Raw genomic sequence first — 24866 nt, 5'->3', positions numbered from 1 at the left:
CTTCTGCTTTTATTTCTAGGCCCATCTCAATGTATACTAACTTTCTATTTTGGGGTTCTTCCCACCAATGGCCTTCTTTAAGTTTATGGAACATATCCTGCTCCCTTTGGCCTCAGTCTTTGACGACTTCTCTCTCTCTTTCTGCGGCACGCTCACTCCCTGCCACCAAGCCTTAGATCTCAACTCAAATGTTACTTCCTCCGAATCCCTGCACGTTTTGGACCCCGTTACATGCACAGACACAGGATTGAGTTCCGCTAATACCTAATATACTTGTTCATAGGTCCCTATACATTGCATAATTTGATTAATGTCTCTTCCTCAATGAACTATAATCTTGGGGGGGGGCATGGAAACTGCTCATCATTGAGTCCCAGGGACAAGCACAACATTTTGCACAAAGATGATATATGGGTTTTTGTCAAATTTATTTCTCAAATAAATAAAATTTTTTAAAAAATAAAATCTTTTTAAAAATTTTTTTTTAATAAAATCTTTTTAAAAGGCGAGGGAGAGGGGTGCCTGGGTGGCTCAGTGGGTTAAAGCCTCTGCCTTCGGCTCAGGTCCTGATCCCAGGGTGGTGGGATCGAGCCCCGCATCGGGCTCTCTGCTCAGCGGGAAGCCTGCTTCCTCCTCTCTCTCTGCCTGCCTCTCTGCCTACTTGTTGTGATCTCTGTCTGTCAAATAAATAAATAAAATCTTTTTTAAAAAAAAAAAGGCGAGGGAGATTTGGTGTTATCAGTAGAGAATATGTGTCATTTATTTATAAGGCAATAAATTTTTTTTTTAAGATTTTATTTATTTGACAGAGCGCGCACAAGCAGGAGAAGTGGCAGCAAAGGGAAAAGCAGGCTCAGGGGCCCAGTGCTGGGATTTGATCCCAGGACCCTGAGATCAGGACCTGAGCTGGAGGCAGATGCTTAACTCAGGTGCCCTAAGGCAAAGAACTGTTTATCTTTAGATGTCTTTGACTTTACAAAGCTGAGTCATTGCTAATGACTTTTTGTTGTGATTGTTGCTAATTTGCTAAATTGTATTGCCCCATTAACTTTCAACTCCCTATATAAAATAAATTCACATTATAGAAATTTAAAATAAGCTTTATCATTTTTTTTTTTAAATTTGGACAAAAGTGCAGTTAACACGGCAGCCTAGTCTGTGCTAAATGCTGTAGTACTGACGGCAATTTTGTATACATCTATGATCATGTCATCAGCTCCAGGCAAGTCTCTCCTACTCTTACGTCCAACTTGTCTTTCTCCAATAAGAGAGATTTCCGAAGGCCCGAAGTCCATCCTCAACAGATTTAGGTTGCTAAGGATGGTCCAGCATCCGGCACTCCTTCTCAGTCTGCCTGGTTGGGGTGGCACTGACCCGTCCCCAGCTCTGGGAAGGGCGAGTGACCCCTGTCTGATCAGAGTACAGCTTCCCTTGGCCAAGGTGACTGGCACACAGACGGACCCAGGCAGGCCAACAGGATCCAATTCTATTCTCTGAACTGAGTGGGAAGGAGAAACTCTGCTTGAGATGAGAGAGCGTGCCATGACTTTCTGCCCTCTTGCCCCCACAAGATGAAAATGGAGCCAATACACAGAAAAGCAAAAGTGGGAGACGGTGAGATGATGGCACAGGCATAATTTGAGTGTGAGTGCCAGCATGGATCTAGGGCAGGGGTGAAACTTTTTCTGTAAAGGGTCAGCTAGTAAATAGATTAAGCTTTGTGGGCCCATGGTCTCTACCCGTGACTACCCTACTGGCCTCGCAGCACAAAACAGCCACAGACGATATGTAACCTAGTGAGCAAGGCTGTGTTCCCAAAATTTTATTTACTGGATGCTGAAATTTGAATTTCACGTAATTTGTATGTGCCCTGAAGCATTCTCCGTCTTTTGATTCCCCCCGAACCATTTAAAAAGTGCAAAAAAACCATTCGTAATTTGCGGGCTTTACAGCAGGCCATGAGCCAGACCGGCTCGCCCACTGCACTTGCCAACGCCACTCGAGGCTTTTCAGTAGCCCGCAGCCCAGCTTGTAAATTCTCTTTTTTTGCCTAAAATCAATCAGAGTGTGGGGGTTCTTTGTTTTGTTTTTTTTCTGTCATTTGCAAGTGAAAGAGTCCTGACCTTATCCCACACCTGGAATTTAGTTTCTCTTTCTTTTTGGCTTGAACAGTTCAGAGGTCTAGAAAACTCCTAGAAATGAATGTCTAAGAAACTTTTTTCACAGGAGCTAAGGTGGGAAAAAGTGTTTAATAGTATCTCAGCGGGGGAGTTGTAGGAAAGCTGGGACTTCCGAGATGCCTCGCTTCAACGTTCATATGAAAAATTCATTAGTAAAAATAACAATGCAGTTTGTTATATATTTACTAACTTAAAAAAAATACTAACATAAGAACCTGAAATTGGAAGAAAAGAACTTATTTCAGTATGGTGTATTTCTGTTTGACTCTTTCCAGATCAATCTCCCCTGGCTAGAAAATACTATATTTTAACATTAATATTTTCACAATGGTCTCAGGTGGAATTTATTACCAACCCAGAGCATATGGCTGACACAGTTTTTGTTTGTTTGTTTTGAATATTTTATTTATTTATTTGACAGAGAGAGAGATCACAAGTAGGCAGACAGGCAGACAGAGAGAGAGGGGGGAAGCAGGCTCCCTGCTGAGCAGAGAGCCCAATGCGGGGCTCTGAGGTGCTCGACCCTGAGATGACCTGAGCCAAAGGCAGAGAGGCTTAACCCACTGAGCCACCCAGGAGCCCCATGGCTGACAGTGTTTTGAACAGTACCCTACCCTCAATCATCTACTGCTAATTCCGGTGTTCTCTGTCAGTCTGCATATATCTTTCTTTCTGACAATAACCTCTTTATTTGTCATTAAGTTGGTTTCTGGTGTTTTAAAAACTGATCATTTAATTTATTTATTTATAATTTTATTTATTATTATTATTAATTAATTAATTTTAATTTATTTTTATATTATTAAAAATCTTTTTTTTTAAGATTTTATTTATTTGACACAGAGAGAGAGGCAGTGAGAGAGGGAACAGAAGCCTAAGGAGTGGGAGAGGGAGAAACAGGCTTGCAGCTAATCAGGGAGCCCAAGGAGGGGCTCGATCCCAGGACCCTGGGATCATGACCTGAGCTAAAGGCAGACGCTTAACGACTGAGCCACCCAGGCACCCCTGATCATTTAATTTAAAGCAAAGTAGCAACAAAGAGAAATGAGCAAATATAAGAAAATGATCTCTATGCTAATAATTAACCTGATATGCTCTACAAGCTTGAAATACATGCTTTAAATTACTTTTGAGAAGAGGAAATTGATTTTATTGCCACAATGTGGCTCCTGAAGTTGAAGCTTTAATTACCCAGTTGTGCAAAGGAATGATGAAAAGAGGTTTAAATCCTATTGAAACACTAACAGGGCCTTAACCTTTTACAAAGTATCCACGAATGACATCTTGCTCTTTGTTCTAGCCTAACAAAATCACTGCTTACATGTTTGCATCTTATCTCTCAGGAGGACAATTTTTATAATTAACATTGTTGTCATTATCGCATCCAAACTTCTGCTCATGAGGGACGCCTGGGTGGCTCAGTCTGTTGAGCATTGGAAAGGCTCAGGTCATGATCCCAGGGTCTGGAGATGGAGCCCTGCCTTGGGCTCTGGGGTCAGTGGGCAGTCAGCTTGAGATTCTCCCCCTCTGACCCTCCCACCCTCCCGCCGCCCCCCTTGCAGGCTCCTGCACACACTCTCTCTCAAATAAATAAATAAATAAATAAATAAATAAAACCTTCACATTTCTGCACGTGTTTCTATTTTAACTCGCCATTGAAATTCTGCATTGCTTCCTGTTTCTACAGTCTTCATCGTGACCATTTTATTGGCAACGTTATGTTACAAAATATTACATTTCCTTTATAGAGCAACAGAAAGATTGCATTTCCTTGATGTTCTAGAAAATGCTTCGGCCGAATATTCCCACGGGGTCTCCGAATCCATTTAGAAGCCCTGAGGACCTTTTAGGAGTTCCTTCACCATTTCCTCCTTGGAGAGGAAGCAGTCCCTTCTTGATTTGGTGACTGTCTGCTCTCTCCCGTCCAGATCCTATAGGTTGTTCATCTACTTTATGGACATGCCAAAAACAAAAGTAGTAACTCCATTACAAGTCCTTTAGCTAAATATAGATTTCTTACATTTAACTAAAGGCGGTTATTACAATCAGAGCACCAAGCTCATCCTCTGTGAAGACAGACTTGGTGGGGGTGGATGTGACCTGAGAGGTTTCCTGACTTCGCAAGCACCTTCCCTTCTCCCCTTTCCCTCCTCCCCTCTGCCCTGCAACAGAGAATGGTCAGACCTCCAGCTGGGAGGGCAGCCAGTGCAGCAGCAGCAGCCTTGGTGAGCTCAGGTCTGGAGCCAGTATCCCTGCACTGCATAAATAGCACATTTTCTTTTATCGGGTCACTTCTATCGAGGACAAGTCAAGCTCCTCTGGTCTCTAAACAGTCAGAAAGGAGGTGTGAACAAATTCTGAGCAGCAGGAACATGAGACTGAGGACTCACCCAAACTGGGAAGGCCAGGAGGGCAGGCGGGCCTCTCCCTGTGTCATTTTTGAGTGATCCAGTTCTCTGCATAAAGGCTAGGTTATGACAGGTTCAGGTTGATGTTCCCCCCTCCCAGGTTAGATGGCAGATGGCACGCTTTGGTGTGTCATTTGTGTATTTGTCCCATACGTTGAAAGGTGACATTTGGATGAATGTGACATATTGTATTGTTGCCTTAATTGGGTCTATACATTTTTAAGATCCTGAAGTGGGTTGTTTTTGTTTTTTGTTTTTTGGGGTTTTTTTTGTATTTTCTCAAAATTTTAGAATGCTACTGTAAAGGAATAAATATCTAGCTTCACCCTAAACGCACTGGCCCTATGTATCTATATCAAAGCCACTGAAAAGTGATTAAGTTTTCTCTTCTTTGATTCCCAAGAAAGAAAAATATTTTTCATATCTATTGGTTTTATTCCCATTTGAGTCATACTTTCATGATTTATGTGCCACTTATTTGGATGGGTTTTGTTTTGCTCTTCATTGTCATTTATAATTCTCTTTGAATCCTTCTCTGGGGGCCCCTGGGTGGCTCAGTTCTTAAGCGTCTGCCTTCGGCTCAGGTCGTGATCCCAGGGTCTTGGGATCGAGCCCCTCATGGGGCTCCCTGATCGGCGGGAAGCCTGCTTCTTCCTCTCCCACTCCCCCTGCTTGTGTTCCCTCTTTCACTGTGTCTCTCTCTGTCAAATAAATAAATAAAATCTTTTAAAAAATAATTTACTGCACTCTTCTCCGGTTATCTTTCTGTGCTGTCCTTCTCATTTTAGATTTTTATGTATGGATTGTGCTCCATTTCCTTTCATATTTTCACCTCAGTTAGGTGGTAAATATCCTCATTTTTAATACCGTGTATGTTTACTTTAAGCTCTTATAAAAATATTACTTTTTATATCTAGTTAATCAAATATATTAGAGATCCTAACTAGGTTGGTAATTAATGTTGTAATTTGTGTATAGTTTTTCTAATCTTTATTATTTTCATTTCAGCTACAGTTTAAAGATTTTATTTATTTATTTATTTGAGAGAGAGAGAGAATGAGAGAGAGAGTGAGAGAGTATGAGAAGGGGGAGGGTCAGAGGGAGAAGCAGACTCCCCGCTGGGCAGGGAGCCCGATTAGGGACTTGATCCCGGGACTCCAGGACCATGACCTGAGCCAAAAGCAGTCACCCAACCAACTGAGCCACCCAGATGCCCCAATTGCAGCTACAGTTTAATATTTTTAAGTTATTTTATTAGTGTTTTATGAGAAATAGAGTGTGCAGTTTCATTAATATTTAGTATGTCCATGTTTCCTCAAGAAGTCTGAAGAAAGTGCACCCCCCCGAAGAGAGATTGATCTCCAATCTTAATTTACCAATTAACATCACATTCTTTTTTTTTTTTTGAAAGATTTTATTTATTTATTTGAGAGAGAGACAGTGAGAGAGAGCATGAGCGAGGAGAAGGTCAGATAGAGAAGCAGACTCCCCACGGAGCCGGGAGCCTGATGCGGGACTCAATCCCGGACTCCAGGATCATGACCTGAGCCGAAGGCAGTTGTCCAACCAACTGAGCCACCCAGGCGTCCCTTAACATCGCATTCTTAATGCTTAAACAGAGTGTAGCCACTCTTCTGGTGAAGTCCAGGTGACTTGTGTTATAAATGAGTCAACGTTATTTATTACAAGAGGCATCCACTAGGAACTCCTTTCCTATTGTTTTCTTGGGGCAGGTTGAGTCATGGTAAGGAAACAGCAGGATACACAGCCCTCCTGAGCTGTCTTAGTCATGCCAATAACTGTTATCATGTCCAATCTCACCTCTAGATTCTATCCAAACGGAAATTATAGCAAGTCTGAAACATCAATAAAGATTATTGTTATGTTAAGCTTTTAGAGTTTGCAAAAATACAACATTATTTAGAGCAATGTGTCACCAACCTCTTCCCTTTTCTAGCTGTGGGCACATACATGGAGAAACGAGGGTAAACACAACTGTAGCATCTGAATGTTTCAAGTTGTCTCCAAGACACTGTGTAAAGAACATCTGCTTTACCTTAAAATGCTTAGTTATTCCTTTGCCAATGATGGCAGAATTGTTGCGGCAGCCCTACCAAAATACAGCAACTTAAAGGCAGACATGATACAGCAACAGAAGAGGAAAAAGGAGCAGTGAAATAAACGTTTGCCCAGCAACTCAGCAATTCTGCTCCTAGGTATTTACCCAAGAGAAATAAAAACATAGGTCTACACAAAGACTTGTATCTAAATATCCATAGCAATTTTATTGATATCGATAATGAACAAAAATTGGGAACAACCCAAAGTCCAACAGCAGATGAATGGATAAACAAAACATGGCGTATCCATACAATGGAGTCCTAACTTAGTAGCACAAGGAACAAATTACTCATAAGCACAACAACATGAATGAATCTCAAAAGCCAGACACAAACTACGTCATACTGTATAATTCCTTTTGAAGTCTAGATTCCTTCTGACGTTTTAGAAAATGCCAATTCATCTATAGTGACGTAAGGTAGATCAGTAGTTGCCTGAAGCAAGGGACAAAGAGAGGGGTCTGCAAAGGAGTACGTGAAACCTTCTGGGGGAGATGAAAATCCCCCCCCCTCTCTTTTTTTAAGATTTTATTTTTAAGTAATCTCTACACCCATTGTGGAGCTCGAACTGACAACCTCGGGATCGACAGTCACACACTCCACCTGCTGAGCCAGCCAGGCAGTCCAAAATGTCCCCTGTCTTGATGGTGGTGGTGACTTCACAGAGGTTTGTAATGTCAGCCGTCATTGAGTTTTGCACCTTATTTATTTATTTTTTAAGAATTTATTTATTTGAGAGAGAGAGAGAGAACAAGAGAGAGCACAAGCGGGGAGAAGGAGAGGGAGAAGCAGGCTCTCCAGATGCAGGACTCGATTCCAGGACCCTGAGATCATGACCTGAGCCGAAGGCAGACACTTAACCCACTGAGCCACCCAGGTGCCCCCTGAATTTTACACTTTAAACAGATACAGGTTATCCTATGTAAACTATACCTCCATCCAGTTGATAATAATTTATTTTAATAGGCAAAAGATTTAAAACAGATAAATCACAAATGGTCAATAAGTACATGAAAAATCTCATTAGACAATAGAGAAATGCAGATCTAAGACATACAGGCCATTTAATGCATACATTTTACTGCATGCCGGTTGTACCTTGATTTTTGAAGTGCAGATCTTAAAAAAGAGAATTAAAATAAATTTTCTTTTAATATCAGAAATAAAACACTCAGAAATTTCACTTGCAAATGTGTGAAATCAGTACTCCAGGTTATTCCTCCAGCATTGCTTGGAAATACTCTAAATGTCTTCCCATAAGGAACCAGGAAAATAAATCGCAGAACTCACATGGGAGGAAACACAGGGCTATGGCAAAAAGAATCCCATTCATGTACCTGCACGTTCTATGTAGCAGATTAACCCCTCCCCACTGGAACATGCTCTGGACTTGCTTCCAAGACTGTAGACCAGGCCACTCCTCTCTTTGCCCTCTCCTCCTTATCTCCTGTTTTACATTGGAGGCCCCAGGGCTCAGGACTCTAATCATTTGTCTGTAGCCTGTACATTCTCTACTAATCCCATTATGATCTCTTTGGATCTCAAGACTTTGAGTAGTATCTGTACACTGATGATCCCGATTTTTATCTCTCGCCTGGACCTCTGTCCTAAAGCCCAAACTCCTCAATCCCACTCCTTACCTAGTATCTCCATTTGAAAATCTAAAAGATCTCACGTAGGCCAAGTTCAAAACCGGATTCTTAGATTTCCCCCTTCCAAGCCTGTCTTCCTCTTCTGTTTTCCGTATCAGAAAAGACTACCATCTCCTCCTACTTGCCGACCAGGGCCTTGAGGTAATCGTTGGTCTTGTGTTTCTCTCATGACCCAGATTCAACTGATCCGTAATTTGTGCCCGCTCTTACACTCGAACTACAACCAGAACCTGGCTACGTGTCATTACCTCCACAGCACCCAGCCAGGCCCACGTCTCACCTGGGTTATTACAGCAGTTTTTTCCCTACCTTCATTCCATGCTGGACACAGCCCTTGCCCCAGAAGGGATCCAGTTACGACCCAGGTCAACCATGCATGTCACTTCTCTCTTCAAAGCCTTCCAATTTTTTCTCCATTTACTTTTTAGTAAAAGCTGAAAGGATTACAACGTCCTCCCAAGGCCTGGCGGTCGCCTTGCTCCTCTGACCTCAGCTCCTGTCCCTGTCCCACTTCCCACTCCATTCCAGCACACTGGCTTTCTTGCTACCCCCTGCCAAAACAAGTCCTCCTCATGCCTGAGTCACTGACTCTCCTCCATGCATTCAAATGCTCCCTTCTGGGGTGCCTGGATGGCTTAGTCCGTGAAGCGTCTGCCTTCAGCTCAGGTTATGATCCCAGAGTCCTGGGATCGAGCCCTGCATCCGGCTCCCTGCTCAGTGCAGGGTGGGGGGTTGCTTCTTCCTCTCCTGTTCCCCCTGCCTGTGCTCTCTCTCTGTAAAACAAATAAATGAAATCTTTAAAAAAAGAAAAAAGAAAGAAAAGAAAAAAATGATCTCTTCTCAGTGAGGCCCTCCACACTATCTCACTTAAATTCATTGCCCTTCGGGGCGCCTGGGTGGCTCAGTGGTTAAGCCTCTGCCTTCGGCTCAGGTCATGGTCTCAGGGTCCTGGGATCGAGCCCCGCATCGGGCTCTCTGCTCAGCAGGGAGCCTGCTTCCCTTCCTCTCTCTCTGCCTGCTTCTCTGCCTACTTGTGATCTCTGTCTGTCAAATAAATAAATAAAATCTTTAAAAAAAAAAAATTCATTGCCCTTCATGCTCTTTCCTTCCTTTGTTGTTCTCCGTAGCACTTAATCCTGTAACATATGTGCGTACTGGCAGTCTGCCACCCACTGGAGTATGTACTGGGAGCTGTTCGAACAATCTGGGCACGGAACCGTAAGCAGGGCTCAGCACACAGAGGTCTCTCGACCAAGTGCGTGTGTACGGTGATGATGTCTGAGGAGCTGACTACACGTGTAACAGGAACTCACTGAAAGACATCTTTACTCACTTTTCTCCTTATCCCCAAACAAGATATGCAAAAGAAGGCAACAGTCTCCCTAAGTCTCCATAGCTGGGTTTCCCACTCGTATAAAGGTGACAAATCAATGAACTGTCTCAGGGGTGGTCACCAGAAGAGCATCCCGACTGCTGCTGGAGAAAAAGAACTGGTGGTTTCTGTGGTTAAAGCACCTCGGAGGACACTTGGGGGGGCTCCGTCGGTGAAGCATCTGCCTTTGGCTCAGGTCATGACCCCCAAGTCCTGGGATCCAGTCCCACCTGCGTAGGGTTCCCTGCTCAGCCTGCCCCTCCCCCTGCTTGTGTTTGCTCTCCCTTCTCCGCTCTCTGTGTCAAACAAATAAAATCTTAAAAAAAAAAAAATTTGAAAACAGGTCTTGGAGAGGGCACGGCTCCTGGAGCTGGTCCTGGTTTGTCTGTTCATAGCAGAGGCCTAAGTCCTCTGCCTTGGGGTCAGGTTACATTCTAACCAGAATCCTGGAACTAGGAAAGGGTTTTTTCCAAAGGCATTTTCCAAAGGTAGTCTCTTCCCGTCTCCTGTGCCCAGAGAGCAGCCTGAGCTTAAACACATCATGGGAAAACACATCATGGACCAGACTGGTCCATGAAACTGCCCAAAGCCACAGAATTTATCTTAATCTGTTATGGAGAACTTGGGGTCATTAGATCTTCCAGGGATAGGTAAAGGTGTTGTACGCCAGGAAAAACACAGCTGGCTGACCTACCCAAGGGCTGGCAGTAGGGGAACCATAGGGACCGGGTGACAGGGAGCAGATGAGAACTTCTCTGCTTCCCAGTTTCAGCAGGGTGGGGAGGTTGTTTCCACCAGATTTGGCCATGGACTAGGGCGAGGGGAATGGGTGCTGGAGGAGAGAATTGGCTGTACACCAAAGGAGGCTGACCAGGAGAACCCTGGCTCTGTGTAGGGTGATCCTAAAGCAAAATAACACGCTGGGGAGGAGAGGCATCTCTGTGCTTGGCTGGGGAGCCCCGCATCTTGGGACATGCCCTCTCTGGTGGCCGGCCAGGACCCTTGTGGTGGAGCTAGGAGCTCAACCCACTGTTTCTTTCACTGGTTCCCTGAGGCCCCAGGGGTCCCCATGGTCCACTCAATGCCCAGCTGAAAAAGAAACTACCCCAGCCAGCTTCCCTGGAGACATCTGGGACCTCCCTCTTCTGCAGGTGCTGGGCAAAAGACACTGCCGGAAATCTAACTCACAATTTCAAGGAGAAACTTGAGAAACATCCCACGTCTCAGAAAAGGAGGCGGGGAAGGAACTAATAGTCCCCTTCTCCATCCTATGGAGAGCAGGGAGCGCCCCTCAATTCTCCCTGGCTCTTCCTGCTTCCAAGCCCTCATTTAAAAGTGAAAGATCTACAAACAGACAAAAAAGCTCCCCAGGAGGAAAAAAAAAAAAGAAAGAAAGAAAGAAAGAAAGAAAGCGGGGGCAAACATAATAAAAGGAAGGAATTACAAACACCATACATACATATCCCAAGGTGTGGCTCAGATGCTGGGCCAGCTTCCCACACGTCTCAGGTGAAGCTCTCCAATGTCAAAATCCCACAGAAATCCTGGCCAAGTTTCCCAAGGGCAAGTGCCTCTAGTCTGCGCAGAGGCCCTCGGAGCACTACCAGCCTCCTCCTGCTGCGCTCTGCACTTGGCCTCCAAACCCACCGCTTGAATACAGCTAACTTTCACCTTCACAGCTGCTCTAAGATCGCAAGATCAGTCTGGAACCCGGGACGTCTCCCCACCCCCGCCCCACAGGAAGGGAAGTAGGATTGAAAGCAACCTTTGAAAAAAGGCCATCGGGGAGCTATTGTGCTGGGCAAGGCCTCCAGCCGGGCTCGGAGAAAGTGCCAGTTGATGGAGTACAGCGCGGGGTCCCTGTGAGCCCGGCCATCCGAGTGTGGGTGCCAGCCGGCGGTGGGACATTCATTGCCCTTTTTTCCCTGCAGCTGCTACAACAAATAGCCGTTCCTTTGAAGGCCAGGAACAAGGCTGGTCCTCCAAGTTCATAATTAGAAATCTCACAGAAAAATTGCTGTTGCTAAGTCATGCCATGGGGAAGGGGGTCTCCTTTTCTTAAATTTAAAAAAAATGAAGAATTCTATGTCTCGATTGTTTGCAGGACCATGAAGACCAACTAAGGGATAAGTAAGCGTAAGGGGGTGCGCTGTGTGCCGGGGGCTCAGAGCGGAGCCCGTGAACGGTCTTGGTCTACTGCTCTGTCTGCATGTATGGAAAACTCGGGGAAATGAAAGAATGTTACGTATGTCCCCCGTGGCTCCAAACACACAAGGACGTGGCAGTTTTTGTCAAGGGCTGTATGCTAGGTGCTTACATGATTTCAAGCCGTAACAGACCCGTGGGGCCAACATTTATGACAATTTACAGAGGAAAAAAAACAAGGCTTTTTTTTGGTTGGCAAGGCTGAAGAAATAAAGCATGCTTGAGGTCGTATTTAGTTAATGACAATTTTTATTTTTTTAAGAGTTATTTATTTATTTATTTATTTATTTGACGGGGTGGGGGGGACACAGGGGGAGTGGGAGAGGGAGAAGCAGACTCCCCACTGAGCAGGGAGCCCGAATGTGGGGCTCGATCTCGGGATCCTGGGATCATGACCCGAGGCCAAGGCGGACACTCAACGACTGAGCCACCCAGGGGCCTCTAGTGAATGGCAATTTTTAGATTATATGGTTACTTCATGTCCCCCTCCACGGTAAATGTGTGTGTGTGTGTGTGTGTGTGTGTGTGTGTGTGTGTGTAGTGTATATATATAAATATACAGAATATTAACATGTGTACATATTGATATATATATTGTTTTTAAGCAAACAGGCTTGAGCAATGGGACCCACCTCAAAATATCCATAGGCCCTAGCTGACCAATGGGCTGCTTAACAACTGGGCACAGTTACCCAAAAAAGGAGAATTCTGCCTGTCACCATACCTCCTCATCCTCCCGCTTTAAAAACAGCCCCACCCACGAACACGTGGCAGACAGTCTCTCCTCGGCCATCCTGTGTGCAGCTCCCTTGCTGCATATCCAAGACGCTTCCATCCTCCTTGTTCTGCCCCCAGTGAATTCTTTCACCTCCCGAGCCACGGGCTTCCCTCGGATCATCGCCCCACATCTGGGAACCCCACATCCGATCGAGAGTCACCCCATTTAGGTACCACCTATATATGGTACAAACATATATATATGAATGCTTATATATCAAACAGAAAACAATTTAATATAAAGTATGCATAAAATATGTAAATATTTAATTAGGGGGTGAACACTTCTTGTTTTAGTTAAAGCGTGTTAGGGTACAAGGGAGTAAGAAGCCAACTGAGGGGCACCTGGTTGGCCCAGTCGGTTAAGCGTCTGCCTTCCACGGAGGTCATGATCTCAGGGTCCTGGGATGGAGTTGGGCATCGGCCTCTCTGCTCAGCAGGGAGTCTGCTTCTCCCTCTGCCCTCCCCCTCCACTCCTGCACTCACTCTTTCTCTCCCAGAAAGAAATAAAATCTTTAAAAACAAAAATCTGAAAATCCTGATAGCCTGACAAAGGGATGACTTTCTCCATTTTTCTTCACGGCCGTTATGTAGATGTCACTTACGTGTCCAGCAGAAGGGTCTGCTACCTGTCATCGGTTCCGTTCCAGGCCCAGGCTGAGGAGGAAGCCGCTCTCTGGAGCATGACCAGCCAACAAGAAGGAGGGAAAAGGTGTCTCAGGGAAGCCTACCCAGCTTCTGAGAGCTTCTATCCAGAAGTGACACATTTCCCTCCATTAACGTGGCATACAGCTGACTGCCAGGGGACCAGAAAGTCCCATCTTCCCTTGGGGCTTGGGGTAGCCGGATCCTGAGGGACACACTCTGCATTCCCCTGCTGGGCTACAAGGAATCGTTCTCCATGAGATTACTCAGAAGGAAAGGCAGTAGGCACGTGCAAATCATCTTACCGGATAACAAAACTAAATGTCACTGTCAGAACAACTCACAAATCTCCAATGTCACAGTATTCTCCCCAAATGCAGACACTGAGAATTTATTTTCGTAAAAGAATAGTCAAACATCCTATTTTGGGTGATGTTTAGAAATCAGTGAAATTGATGATTAAGGTAGAAAGGCTCTTATTCTTACACACACACATCTGGTTAGTCTAGGTGACCTTTTGCAGGCTGACCGTAATTTCTAGGAGAGAAGGAACTGGGACTGACCTCTGTCTCCCAGCCACTGCACACTCAGTGAATGTGGAGTAAATGCCACTTACTCCAGCTGCGAGTTTTAGCACAAGCGCTAACAGCCCGGAGAACTCCTTTGTGTTTTATTTTATTACAGAAATGTTATGTATTAATCCTTCCCTTCCCTGAAGCAATTCATCGGGACCAGGTGCTCACCCTGCCATCTGAAAAACGGCAGGGCCCTATCTCTGATGTCCCTCCCCAGTCTAAGCAGAAGCTCAGGCTTTCTTCTGGCTCAGATCTACAAAATTAACAACTGTAATAAAGCCTCATTTTCCATTCAGAAACAGAAAAGCAATTAACTTCAATTTCTCGAGCCCTGTTGATCATTTTTAACCTGCGATCTCCTCCTCCTTGCAGACCCTACAAACCCCACCACCATCTAAAAATGCTACTTTGAGGGGCACCTAGCTGACTCGGTCCACAGAACCCGTGACTGTTGATCTCAGGATTAAGTTCAAACTTAATGTAGAGATTGCTTAAAAACAGAAAATCTTAAAAAAATTAAAATGTCACTTTGAATCTAACTTTTGGAGACATCCTTAAAAGTGATTTTCCCTTGTTTAGTGCAGATAAATCTTTTATTCGCTGCATCTATAGTCTTCGTGAAGAATTAAGTGACCCAATTCTCTTAATTTGTGAAGTCTCCTGACTTCCCATTTAGAAGAATAGAAGCTTGACCATAGGACTTTGCCACGTGACCTTTATCATGCAAGAAGAGACATAATTATATTAATTAAAATAATTAAATTATGAATAGCTAAAATACCTCAAAATGTCTCTAGGTGCTTCCTAATAATGCACCTATTCTACCATTTATTATAATTAGAAACAGATAAGCTGGCCAAAACTTGCTGATTTGCAAGATAAGCAGTAATATTTAGCCCAGGCACTCTCCTAAACCCCCACCTCCTACCCCCGAATTTCGACCACTGCCAGTTCATGGTCAGATCATGGTACATGGTTCTTGTACATACACCAACCATTGAGAAACAGGTCTTCTTTCTCTATCCTACAACAGGACACTGTATAAACAATAATTTATAATTGTTATATAGGTAATATATATCAATTATATATAACAATATATAAATTAAAATGGATATATATGTATATATGTGTGTATATATACATATCAATTAAAATACATGCCCGTAGAATGTCAACCATGATAATGGTATAAGTGTGAGCGTTGATAAACATGTACGTTTTGGAAAAAAATCGAAATGTGCTAGAATTTGAAATATGCTAATTTAAGGTGAGGTCTGTTGTGACATACAGTGTATTCTGACCTCTGGACCAAAATCTACCAGCAAATGCATATGCCCGCAGGTAAGGTGAGTGAGAGCGAGCTGGAAGGAGAAGGGAAGGAAAACCAGAGATGAGAATCAGACCCACCACAGGGTTGACATGAGTGTTGTTTGAGCGGGAAGGGGGCGGCGGCAAACCTGAAAGCCTGCACTAGCCACACAGGGTCCATGAACTGCTGAATCACGCTCAGTGGTGTCGGTGTGAGTCGGAGACACGGTATCCTTTCTGAAGGGAGAGTTGTCACCCAGCATACTGCCATGTGGCTTGAACGCAAATGCAGTGGACCAGCACGTCCCAGGTTTCAAAAGAAACACAAAGTCCATATTTTTTTTTTAAAGATTTTATTTATTTATTTGACAGAGAGAGAGAGACAGTGGAGAGGGAACACAAGCAGGGGGAGTGGGAGAGGGAGAAGCAGGGAGCCCAAGGCTGGGCTCGATCCCAGGATTGTGGGATCATGACCTGGGCTGAAGGTAGACGCTTAACGACTGAGACGCCCAGATGCCCCAAATCCTATTTGAAATGTGAAATGCCCTGATTTTTAAATGTTGCCATTAATTCAATTAAAAGAAATACTGAATGGGCCACACAAGTCTTCAGGCCACCAGTTGCAATCCGGAGGCTAACGTTTCTGGTCATAACCATCCCTGACACAAGTAGTCATACCTTGGACAAAATTATTTAATCTCAGTTTTAAACCTTTAACCTGGGCAAAGCATTGTGTAGGGGCCAGAAACTTCCTACGAGATCCCTGGCAAAGTAACTAACAAACGTCTCAACGACGCCAGAAACCAGCATTCTGAAATGCGATCCGGCTTTTTAAGCATGACAGAACCCTCAACCCCTAGAGATAACGAAGAATACTAATGACAGATAATGCTAATAAGAATACTAATGACAAAAGAATGCCTCGTCAGTTTTGTGTCAGCGTATTATCTCTGAAGAGGCAGCTTCTTCCCTACTCGACAGAGATAGGCCTGGATTCAGTCAAATGCAAATAACTTGACTCAAAGGGAGAGAATAAATAGCTGAAGAAAGGTCATTACCAGCCCTGCCCACCCCCCATCTCAGCAGGGGGCCTCCTGATGCCGCTGACCCTTCCCTTACAGAAATAGGTGATTAGGTGATGCCTCTTCACAGTACAAAATTGCAAGGTATAAAAGGACCATTGAAAAATAAGCCTCCCTCCAACTCCTACCCAGCTAATTCTGGTCCCCAGAGGCAACCCCCTTTGTTACTGCATTCTTGCGTCTTCTTAAAATATATCTTCAGAAGAACTGTTGAATGCACAGCCATCGAAAAGGGAGCCCGTTTTAGAATTGCGTGTTCCTTCGGAATTTTGGACTGGGAGGGACCTACCTCTGCCCTTCATTCACGACCTCCCTTAGTATTTCTCCTGCACACCAACCTTTCTCAGGATGAGAAACATTTCCACTCAGAGGCAGCTCATTCCACTTTTAGATAGCTCTGGTAGTTTCCTAAAGATTATTTTTAAAAAATGTTGAAATCTGCCAATCTGGTGTTTCTTCCCTCACCGCTCTTTGCTTTGCCCTCAAAGGCCAGGGAAAACAGGTGGTCAAATGCCTCTCGCCTAAGAAGGAACTTAAAACATTTGACGCCCTCCTTTCTTTACCCTGTCAAATAACCCGCTTCTCCTCCCTTCCCACAGAATGTGTGGTTGCAGGGGACTCACCACCATGTTCTTCTAGAAAAGATTAAACTCTTACTTAAAATAGAAAGTTCAAAAAGAGGAAAACTGCTCATCAGAAGAGCAAAACGGTTTCCGATTTGTAGCTCGCAAAGGGAAAGAACAGGCTGTTACGAAAATTGATAGATCACATGAAATTTAGTATGGGAAACACTACTGTCTCAGTACATCCCCGCTAATACGATGTGCATGGGTGCCTTATCCAGCAATGTTTCCAGCCAAGCCGAAATGTGGGTTGTAGCTTCTCTGAAAACTTTCCAAGACACATTCTGAGATAGAATTTGGAATCCTGATGTCTCTATTTGCAAAGTTGTAGCATCAGAGTGAGGGAGAACATGGTCCGGATTTGGGCTCGAGGCTGGCTTCAGAGCTTGCAAAGACTACTTTGGGACATTGGCGAAGTTATTAATTTAACCTTTCCAAGCCAGTGTCATATTGCTGTGTCATCTTGATATAAAAGGCAAGCGAAGTGTAACCTAGCTCATGGGGAATCAGATGAGCTAATTTCCGATCAGTCCTTAGCATGGAGTCGGTGCTGACCCTGCTTATTCCTATGGCGGTCGCCTTTGCGTGGGATGTGGCGTGACACATGCCGTGGCAGCTGTCTCTGCAGACACTGGGTGCCTGAGAACCCTTTACGCAGGGCCCCAGTCTGGGCACAGCTCTGTTCTCTTAAGAGGATGCCAAACTTGCCAGATTGGCCATATGGTTTTTCACCTGACAAGTAACACATACATCACTAGACTCCACGTACCTGCCAAAGAGCACCGAATCACCTGGGATGTCACCCCTTCCATCACAAACTCACAGGAGAAACTCAGACTTGACATAGGTATCCCAGTAGGATGTTAAGGCCATCCATTCATGTCCATTCCTTGGGATCAACCCAGGGCTGGATGGTGTGCCTGAAGTGTCCCCTGGCCTCCTTGAGTAATTGTTTTCCTAAAGCTTGGCTTCCTGAGATGCCATCAGAGCAGATCAAAGGTTGCTGGGACAAAATATCACTATAAAGGTTAATACTATGACAAAGCAGTGGCCAGTGAGAACTCTGAAGTCTACACACTTCTTTGGAGGGGCCCGTGGAAGAGATTGCTATACAGCCTTAACAATTAGCTGTAGCTCTGGGGCGCCTTAAGCGTCTGCCTTCAGCTCAGGTCATGATCTCCAGGGTCCTGGGATCAAACCCCGCATCGGAAAGCCTTTTTCTCCCTCTGTCACTCCCCCTGCTTGTGTTCCTTCTCTCGCTATGTCTCTCTCTGTCAAGTAACAATTAAAAAAACTTCAAAAAAATAAAAAATAATAAATTAGTTGTATCCTTAATCGACTGGTGTTTTAACACGTGGACCCTATGATTTGTGCCATCCCTCGGATTTCCTTGACAGAAGTGTCAGAGCCAAATCTGTGACCTTGTTAAGTAAATGCCCAGGACGTTGTTGTGTGTAGATCTTCTGTAAGACTCACTTTCAGATGGATCCTCTGTTCCACTGTGATGTTTCTGGTTCTGGTTTGCTATTCTCCAACTTGGGTTACTTCCGTGGTCGTGTTTTTTTGCAAATGGCTCTAAGTCCTGTTTGGAACGTGGGGAGGAAACCAACACTCGGCCTGCGGAATCTTCATGGCCTTCTTCACCCAGGGCCTAAATGAGTCCAGAAGGCTCAGCAGTTGTTCTAAAGACAAAGGAACAAACAAGCAGGACTCTACATTCAGAAGAAAAAATGCAGGTTCTGTGGATATTGAGGAGCCCTGTGTTCTGCACCCTTCCTCCAGCAGCAGGAAAGTTCTGGGCTGTAACTCCACTTACTCTAGGTGGGTGATTTCTACCTCAAACAGTGGGGAGATCAGAGCTGAACCAGGCCTGAATGTCCCTAGTGAATCTTGGGAGGAGAGGAGGGAACCTGGTTGTAGGACAGGGCCAGAGGCTATCCGTCCTGTCTGGGAGGGAACCGTGAGAATAGGTCCCCCTTTTTTGAATAGCCTTTCTCCTGCTTGAGTTACCTGGTCGTCTCAGGGCAGCTGGGCACCTAGCTTCTTCAAAGTATCTCCCCAGATGTTCGTGTTAAGCCTTTATTCGAAGTGTGTCTTTGGTGAAGTAATTGACCACACGTGCTAGCGTTTTAGGTCCTCTTGGTTGGTTCCCGGCATATGAAATGCTGTGCACTCTGGGTACTCAGGCATTCATTCAACTGATATTTTCCAAAGCCCCTTCCTGAGCCAAAGGTGGGTTCCCTCATTTCGGTCAATTTCTAGGGTGCTGGAGACTTAAGAGCTCCAACTCGGACGCTTGGCACTCCTGCCAGGCGTGCACGGGGAGGAACACTGGGCTGCCAGACCAGCTTCAAACCCCCATTAGGATCCTGGGGTGCAGTGGAGGAGTTGGGGGCCAGAGTAAAGCAATGGTTTCCCAGCCCTGCCCTTATCCGGCCTTGGGCCTAAGGCGCGGCCAGTTTGCCCGGAGATGATGAAAGTCTGCTCCTAAAGTTGGAGGGACTGAAGGCGAAAATGGGGGGCCCTGGTGCAAATCTGGCTCGACGGAGGCTGGGTCACTGAGTAACTGTGCCTGTCTACGAGGACTGGGTCCGGAGGGACAGCGCAGGGAACGTCCCCCTCGGAAATGAGCTCCTAAGGGCGCCGGCTCCGTTCCCGGACGTCGCCTCTTCTCTCCACCCCGGGCCTCCCCGGTGCGCTTGGACCGACAGAGGCCACCGCCGTCCGCCGCCTCTCCAGCCGGTGGCCGCCTGCGGTCCTCGCCGCGGACTCTTCCTCCCTTCTCCTCGCACGCCGCTCCTCCTCGGCTCCTCCCGATCCCTCCTCCGCCGCCTGGTCCCTCCTCCTTCCAGCCCAGCCTTCCCGGCCCCCGCCCCCGCGAGCTAGACGTCTGGGCAGCCCCCGGCGCGGCACGGCCGTAACAGCCTCCGCCCCCGGCACGGTGTGCACGCCCGCGGTCAGGGCGGCCCGAGCCCGGCGCGAGTCCCGAGCTGGTCCCGAGCGAGCCCCGGCGGCTGCCGCCTCCCAGACCGGACGACAGGCGATCTCCGCGTCCACCCGAGTCCCGCCTCGCCGCCGCGGCCGTCCCCGCGCACGGCCGCCCGACTCGGTCCCGCCTGATTGCGGAGACCCCGAGCCGGCGCTTGGGGGCAACCATGCGACCCTCCGGGACGGCGGGAGCCGCGCTCCTGGTCCTGCTGGCCGCGCACTTCCCGGCGAGTCCGGCGCTGGAGGAGAAGAAAGGTAAGGGCGAGTCCCGCCGGCCCCGCGCTGCCTCCCAACGCGCCCCGACCCGCAGCCGGCCCAGCTTGCGCTCGCGGCACCAGCTCGGCGTCCCGCGCCGCCCGCCCCTCCTTTCCTGTTTCCTTGAGGATCAGCTGCGCCTCTGGCCGGGACCGTGGGAGGAACTGGACGTTTCGTTTCTGGGCTGGGCGAGCGTTGAGGCGGCCCAAGACCGGAGGCTCCGTGCGCGGGGCAGCGGGGCTGCGGGCGGGGTGTGGGAACCACCGGCCGGAGCTCGGCGCCCCGGAGCGCTCGCAACTTTCCGTCCTCACTTTCCTGGCCTCCTGCGCTGGGTCCGCCTACGGAGGCAAGAACTTGGCGCGGGGCGGCTCTGGTTCCCGCAGCGGCGGCTGCTCTGGTTCCCGCACGTGCGCCCCGCGCCTGTCCTCCCGCGGGGCCAGGCCCCGCCCGGGGCGCGCGCCCCAGGCGCTTGGGGAAGCTGCGGAACGACCCCCCGGAATCCGTCTCGCTCACTCCTCGGGCCTCCTGGGACTGGCGGCTTCCCGAGCCGACCCCGCCGCGCGTCCTCCCTGGACCCGGGTCTCGGAGTTGAGCCGGGGCCAGCCCGGGGCAAGGCCTGGGTGCGTCGCAGGACCCTGCAAGACCTTTTCCCAGGTGTGGTGCTGCAGCCCTGAGCTGAGCGGCCCGAAGGTCTCGTGTCTGCCTCTACCTGGGGCCGCGGGGAAGGAAAGGCGTAGTTTCCTCCTAAGCAAAAAAGGGGGTGCGGTCGGGCCCGCCCCTTGGGCGCAGACCCCCAACGCTTGCCCTGCTCTGGGTCCTCGTGCAGGTAGCGGAGGGGGAAACCCATGCTCCTGGCCAGCCAAGAGCTCCCTCCTAGGCGTCCACGCCCCTCGGGCTTGTGGGGTTTCGCTAAATCGTCGCTTCCCGGGAACTTGTGAGATTTGCCCCCACCTGCAGCCCTTTGGTTGAGGATCCTGGCTTTAAGGTGCAGCTGGACCCAGCGGTGGGACCAGCAGCGGCGGGACAGCTGGGTCCTGCAGCCGAACTTCGTAGGGCGGTACCCATCCTGGTCAGGTCCCCACGGTTTGTCAAAAATAAGGCTCACACCAAACTTTCCTACTCAACATCCCGAGATTTTCTCTTTGAGATGTTCCTTTTAGCTCTTTGAAGAGTCTGACTTTGGGCCAACCAGCATTTTAATTTTTTTTTTAAAAAAAAAGGATTGCTGTCCATGGTTCATGGGTGCCAAATGTCCAGACTGAACATGAGCGAGTCTGGCTTCGTGACTACCGGCCATAAACCCACTTGACATGAGAAACATGCCTCAGAAGGTTTAATTACACAATTTCAAAATCAAGCAACCCGGGTTCCAAGAGTCAGGTCTGTACTTGCTGTTGATGTCATTGGCATAGGGAGTCGGGGTTTGGTGCTGAGCGAGTTTGTTAGGGGAACATTAATGCATAAACCAGTGGTTCCCAAACTTTGTTGGATGTAAGAATCGCTTGGGATTTTAACAAAACAAAACAAAACGATATCTGGCTCCCCACCCCAGACATTCTGATTTCATTGGCCTGGGATGAGCCCTGGGCATCGGGGTTTTTGAAAAGCTCCTCTGGTGATTCTGCGGGGCAGCCAGATTTGGGAGTTTTGGAAAGATGACCTGCCAGTGTATGGGACATATAATCTTTTGGAACATCTGGAATGTTAACAATCTTGCAAAATATAGGAAAGAGGAGGTGGGGGGTGATTTCAGTAATAAGAGGTTAGTCTTTTCACTGACAGAGCTGGTGGAAAGCTCTGCGTCCTTTAAGGGGTCTGAAGGGCTCCCCTTCATCTCTGCGGGGAGTCCTAGGGACGGTGGACCTGCTCCTGAATCAGCCGACGGTAGAGTCCTCTTAGGCAGGCGGCATCTCTCCCTCTCTGCTACAGGGGACCCCTTCTGTATTTTAAATTGACTCTTGGAGCACCTCCAAAGCACCACTTTTTTTTTTTTTTTTAAACTCCAGAAGTGTTCACAGCTCTTTGCTATTACCCCTTTGAACACTGCTATTAGTGCCTTGGAGATTTGTTTCTGAGAAAAATATAAATACCACTTAATTTGACTGTCCTGTATTTGCTTCGAACAGAATGCTCCTGAATAAAATTGTGAGAGTAGGCGAACAAATGTCATTCTGTTAGAGTAACGTTAAAAAAAAAAAAAAAAAAAGTTTTAAGGGGTAAATTATTAAAAATGTAGAATGAGATATTTTTATAAAAGGCATTGAAGACCCATGTAAGATTCAGTGTGTTCAAGAAAATTTGCTCATTTTAGAGAGACGTTTTTGGTTCTAAGATATGGTATCTTCCATTCTGATTGCACTTAATACTGTCAAACACTGTTTTAAGTGTCCTTTTAATACTTAGGTTAAGCATATGTAGTGGGTACTCTATTTATAAAATGGGAAACTGAGTACAGAGAAGTAAAGTAACTTACACCTTTAGTAAGAAGCAGAGGCAGGATTCAAACTCAGGCCTTCTCCGCCTGGGGTCCTGCCTCAACCACCTGACTCCACCCCCTTGTGTGAGTTCTGTTTTTGGAAGAGCCAGCTCCGGTGTGTGCAATCACCTCGTGTCCAATGCTGCGAGCCGGGGAGGAAAAGGACCAGGGAACCGGCCCCTTAGACTTGGTCTCGGTGTGAAACTTGTAGCCAGCGTCAGTTTGGTGGTCTAGATCCTTGGTCATTTCCTCATTGGTCGCACTGCTTGCCTTCTGTGGGGGCAGCTCTGTCACCAGAGCACGAGGGAGCCTGGAGATTGCTCGGGGATGGTTAAGCAAGCCCCTCCCTCTTGCAAAATGGAGAGGTCAAGGTGTTATTCTAGAAGAGAGCCTGGGTGGTATTCTGGACAGTGCAGGCATTCTCCAGTGGGGAAGCTGTCCTAGTGCCTCCTCTGAAGACAGTCTCGATTCAGTAGGTCTGGGCTCTATTGATGAGGAATAAAAGAGGATTTTGAATTCTATCCCAGGTGAAGAACCCCTACCCTTTTCTCTCGGGAGTTCAGATGTGAGGATGCCCTGTTCAGTCCTGGCCGGAAGCCAGGAGGTCTGTCTTCTCGTTCCAGCTCTGTGTCGAGGCGATCGTGTCACTTACCAGTTCCAGGCTCCCGCGTCCTCATTTCTAAATCCAAGGAGTATTTATTGAGTGCATAGAATGTGCCAGACATGAATTAAAAGGGGGCAGGGGTGATCTTAGTAGTTTCTACCATTGCTTCCACAGTGGGATTCCTTAAGTCATTAATGAAGTACAGATGATCCTCGATTTACAATGGTTTGTCGTACTTTTTTTTTTTTTTTTTTTTTTTTTTTTGAGATGGTGTGAAAGCAATGCACATTCACTGGAAACTATACTTGAAATTTTAATTTGGCTCTTTTCCCTGGGCTAGTGGTAACATGATACAGTCCTCTCCCGTGATACTGGGTGGGGGCAGCGAGCGGCAGCTCCAGTCAGCCCCGCAGTGACCAGGGTCAACAGCTCACACGCCGACAGCCATCCCGTTTGTCACTTTAAGGACAGAATTCGGCAAACTACATGAGCTGTTCAACACTTCCTATAAAGCAAACTTTGCATTAGGTTTTATCCACCTGTAGGCTAATGTGAGTGTTCTGCATACATTTAAGGTAGGTTAGGGTAAGCTATGGTATTTGCTAGGTTGGGCGTATCCAATGTCTTTTCAACTTAAAATATTTTTAATTTATAATGGGCTTATGGGGACACAACCCCATCATAAATCAAGGAAGGTGCGTGGTAGTAAATTGCTTTCCAGATCTGAAAAGGAGACCCGCGGTCCTTGTATCTGTCATGTACTCAGACCCGTATGGCTCTGTCTAGCAGTAGCTGGTTGATGGCTCCGGTAGGTTTCTGACCATTATTTCTGGCTTTATGCATTTAGTTCATAGTCTCTGATTTTTCAGAAACTCATTCTGAAGTTTGAAGAAGCTGATTGCCAAAATCCATTGTGCTGCTTGATTGGGCTTGGTCCACGTGACAGCGCTAACGTGTTTTGAAATGTTTAAGGGGTAGTGTCAGTGAAGATGAAACAGTCCACCCTGTTTAAAAAGAAAATACTCTTTTTTCCCCCCCTTTGATCTAAGCTTCAGGACCAGCAGCTAGTGTCTGAAACTTTCCTAACAGGAGTGGCAAACCAAGTCCAAGTATTAAATTGATGATTATGAATGTTGAGGGAAGAGAGCCCCAACACTGGAGCCTGAGGCCCCAGAATTAGGATGGGATCAGAATGCTGAAGGACCCACCTGGGAATCATTTGGCCCTTGCCCCATGGCTTGCTGTGAAAGTTGTGTGTTTGTGTGTGTTTCTTTTATTTCTTTTTATTTTTTTTAAAGATTTTATTTATTTATTTGACAGACAGAGATCACAACTAGGCAGAGAGGCAGGCAGAGAGAGAGGAGGAAGCAGGCTCCCTGCTGAGCAGAGAGCCCGGTACAGGGCTCGATCCCAGAACCTGGGATCCTGACCCGAGCTGAAGGCAGAGGCTTAACCCACTGAGCCACCCAGGCGCCCTGTGTGTGTGTGTGTGTGTGTGTGTGTGTGTGTGTGTGTGTGTGTGTGTGTTTTAATTTGGACTTAATACAGTAGAAATGGGCTGATTTAAAGTTAGGTTTTATTAATAGGGGTATG

At 46.8% G+C, this 24866-nt stretch overlaps 1 protein-coding gene across 2 annotated transcripts in view; it reads left to right on the top strand.

Moving 5' to 3' along the window:
* Window positions 1-20140: 20140 nt before the first annotated feature.
* LOC111157042 (epidermal growth factor receptor) overlaps window positions 20141-24866 on the top strand; it is a 198009-nt gene continuing 193283 nt past the window's right edge. For both annotated transcript variants that reach the window (XM_022518253.1, XM_022518254.1), the window contains exon 1: window positions 20141-20193. The gene's annotated coding sequence lies outside the window, so the exon portion shown is untranslated. The remainder of the gene's footprint in view (window positions 20194-24866) is intronic.

This window comes from Enhydra lutris, unplaced genomic scaffold, assembly GCF_002288905.1.
Source record: "Enhydra lutris kenyoni isolate GAN:26980312 unplaced genomic scaffold, ASM228890v2 scaffoldscaffold51, whole genome shotgun sequence".
NCBI classification, from domain to species: domain Eukaryota; kingdom Metazoa; phylum Chordata; class Mammalia; order Carnivora; family Mustelidae; genus Enhydra; species Enhydra lutris.
The sequence above is the reverse complement of the archived record's forward strand: the minus strand, read 5'-3'. Positions and strand labels throughout refer to the sequence as shown.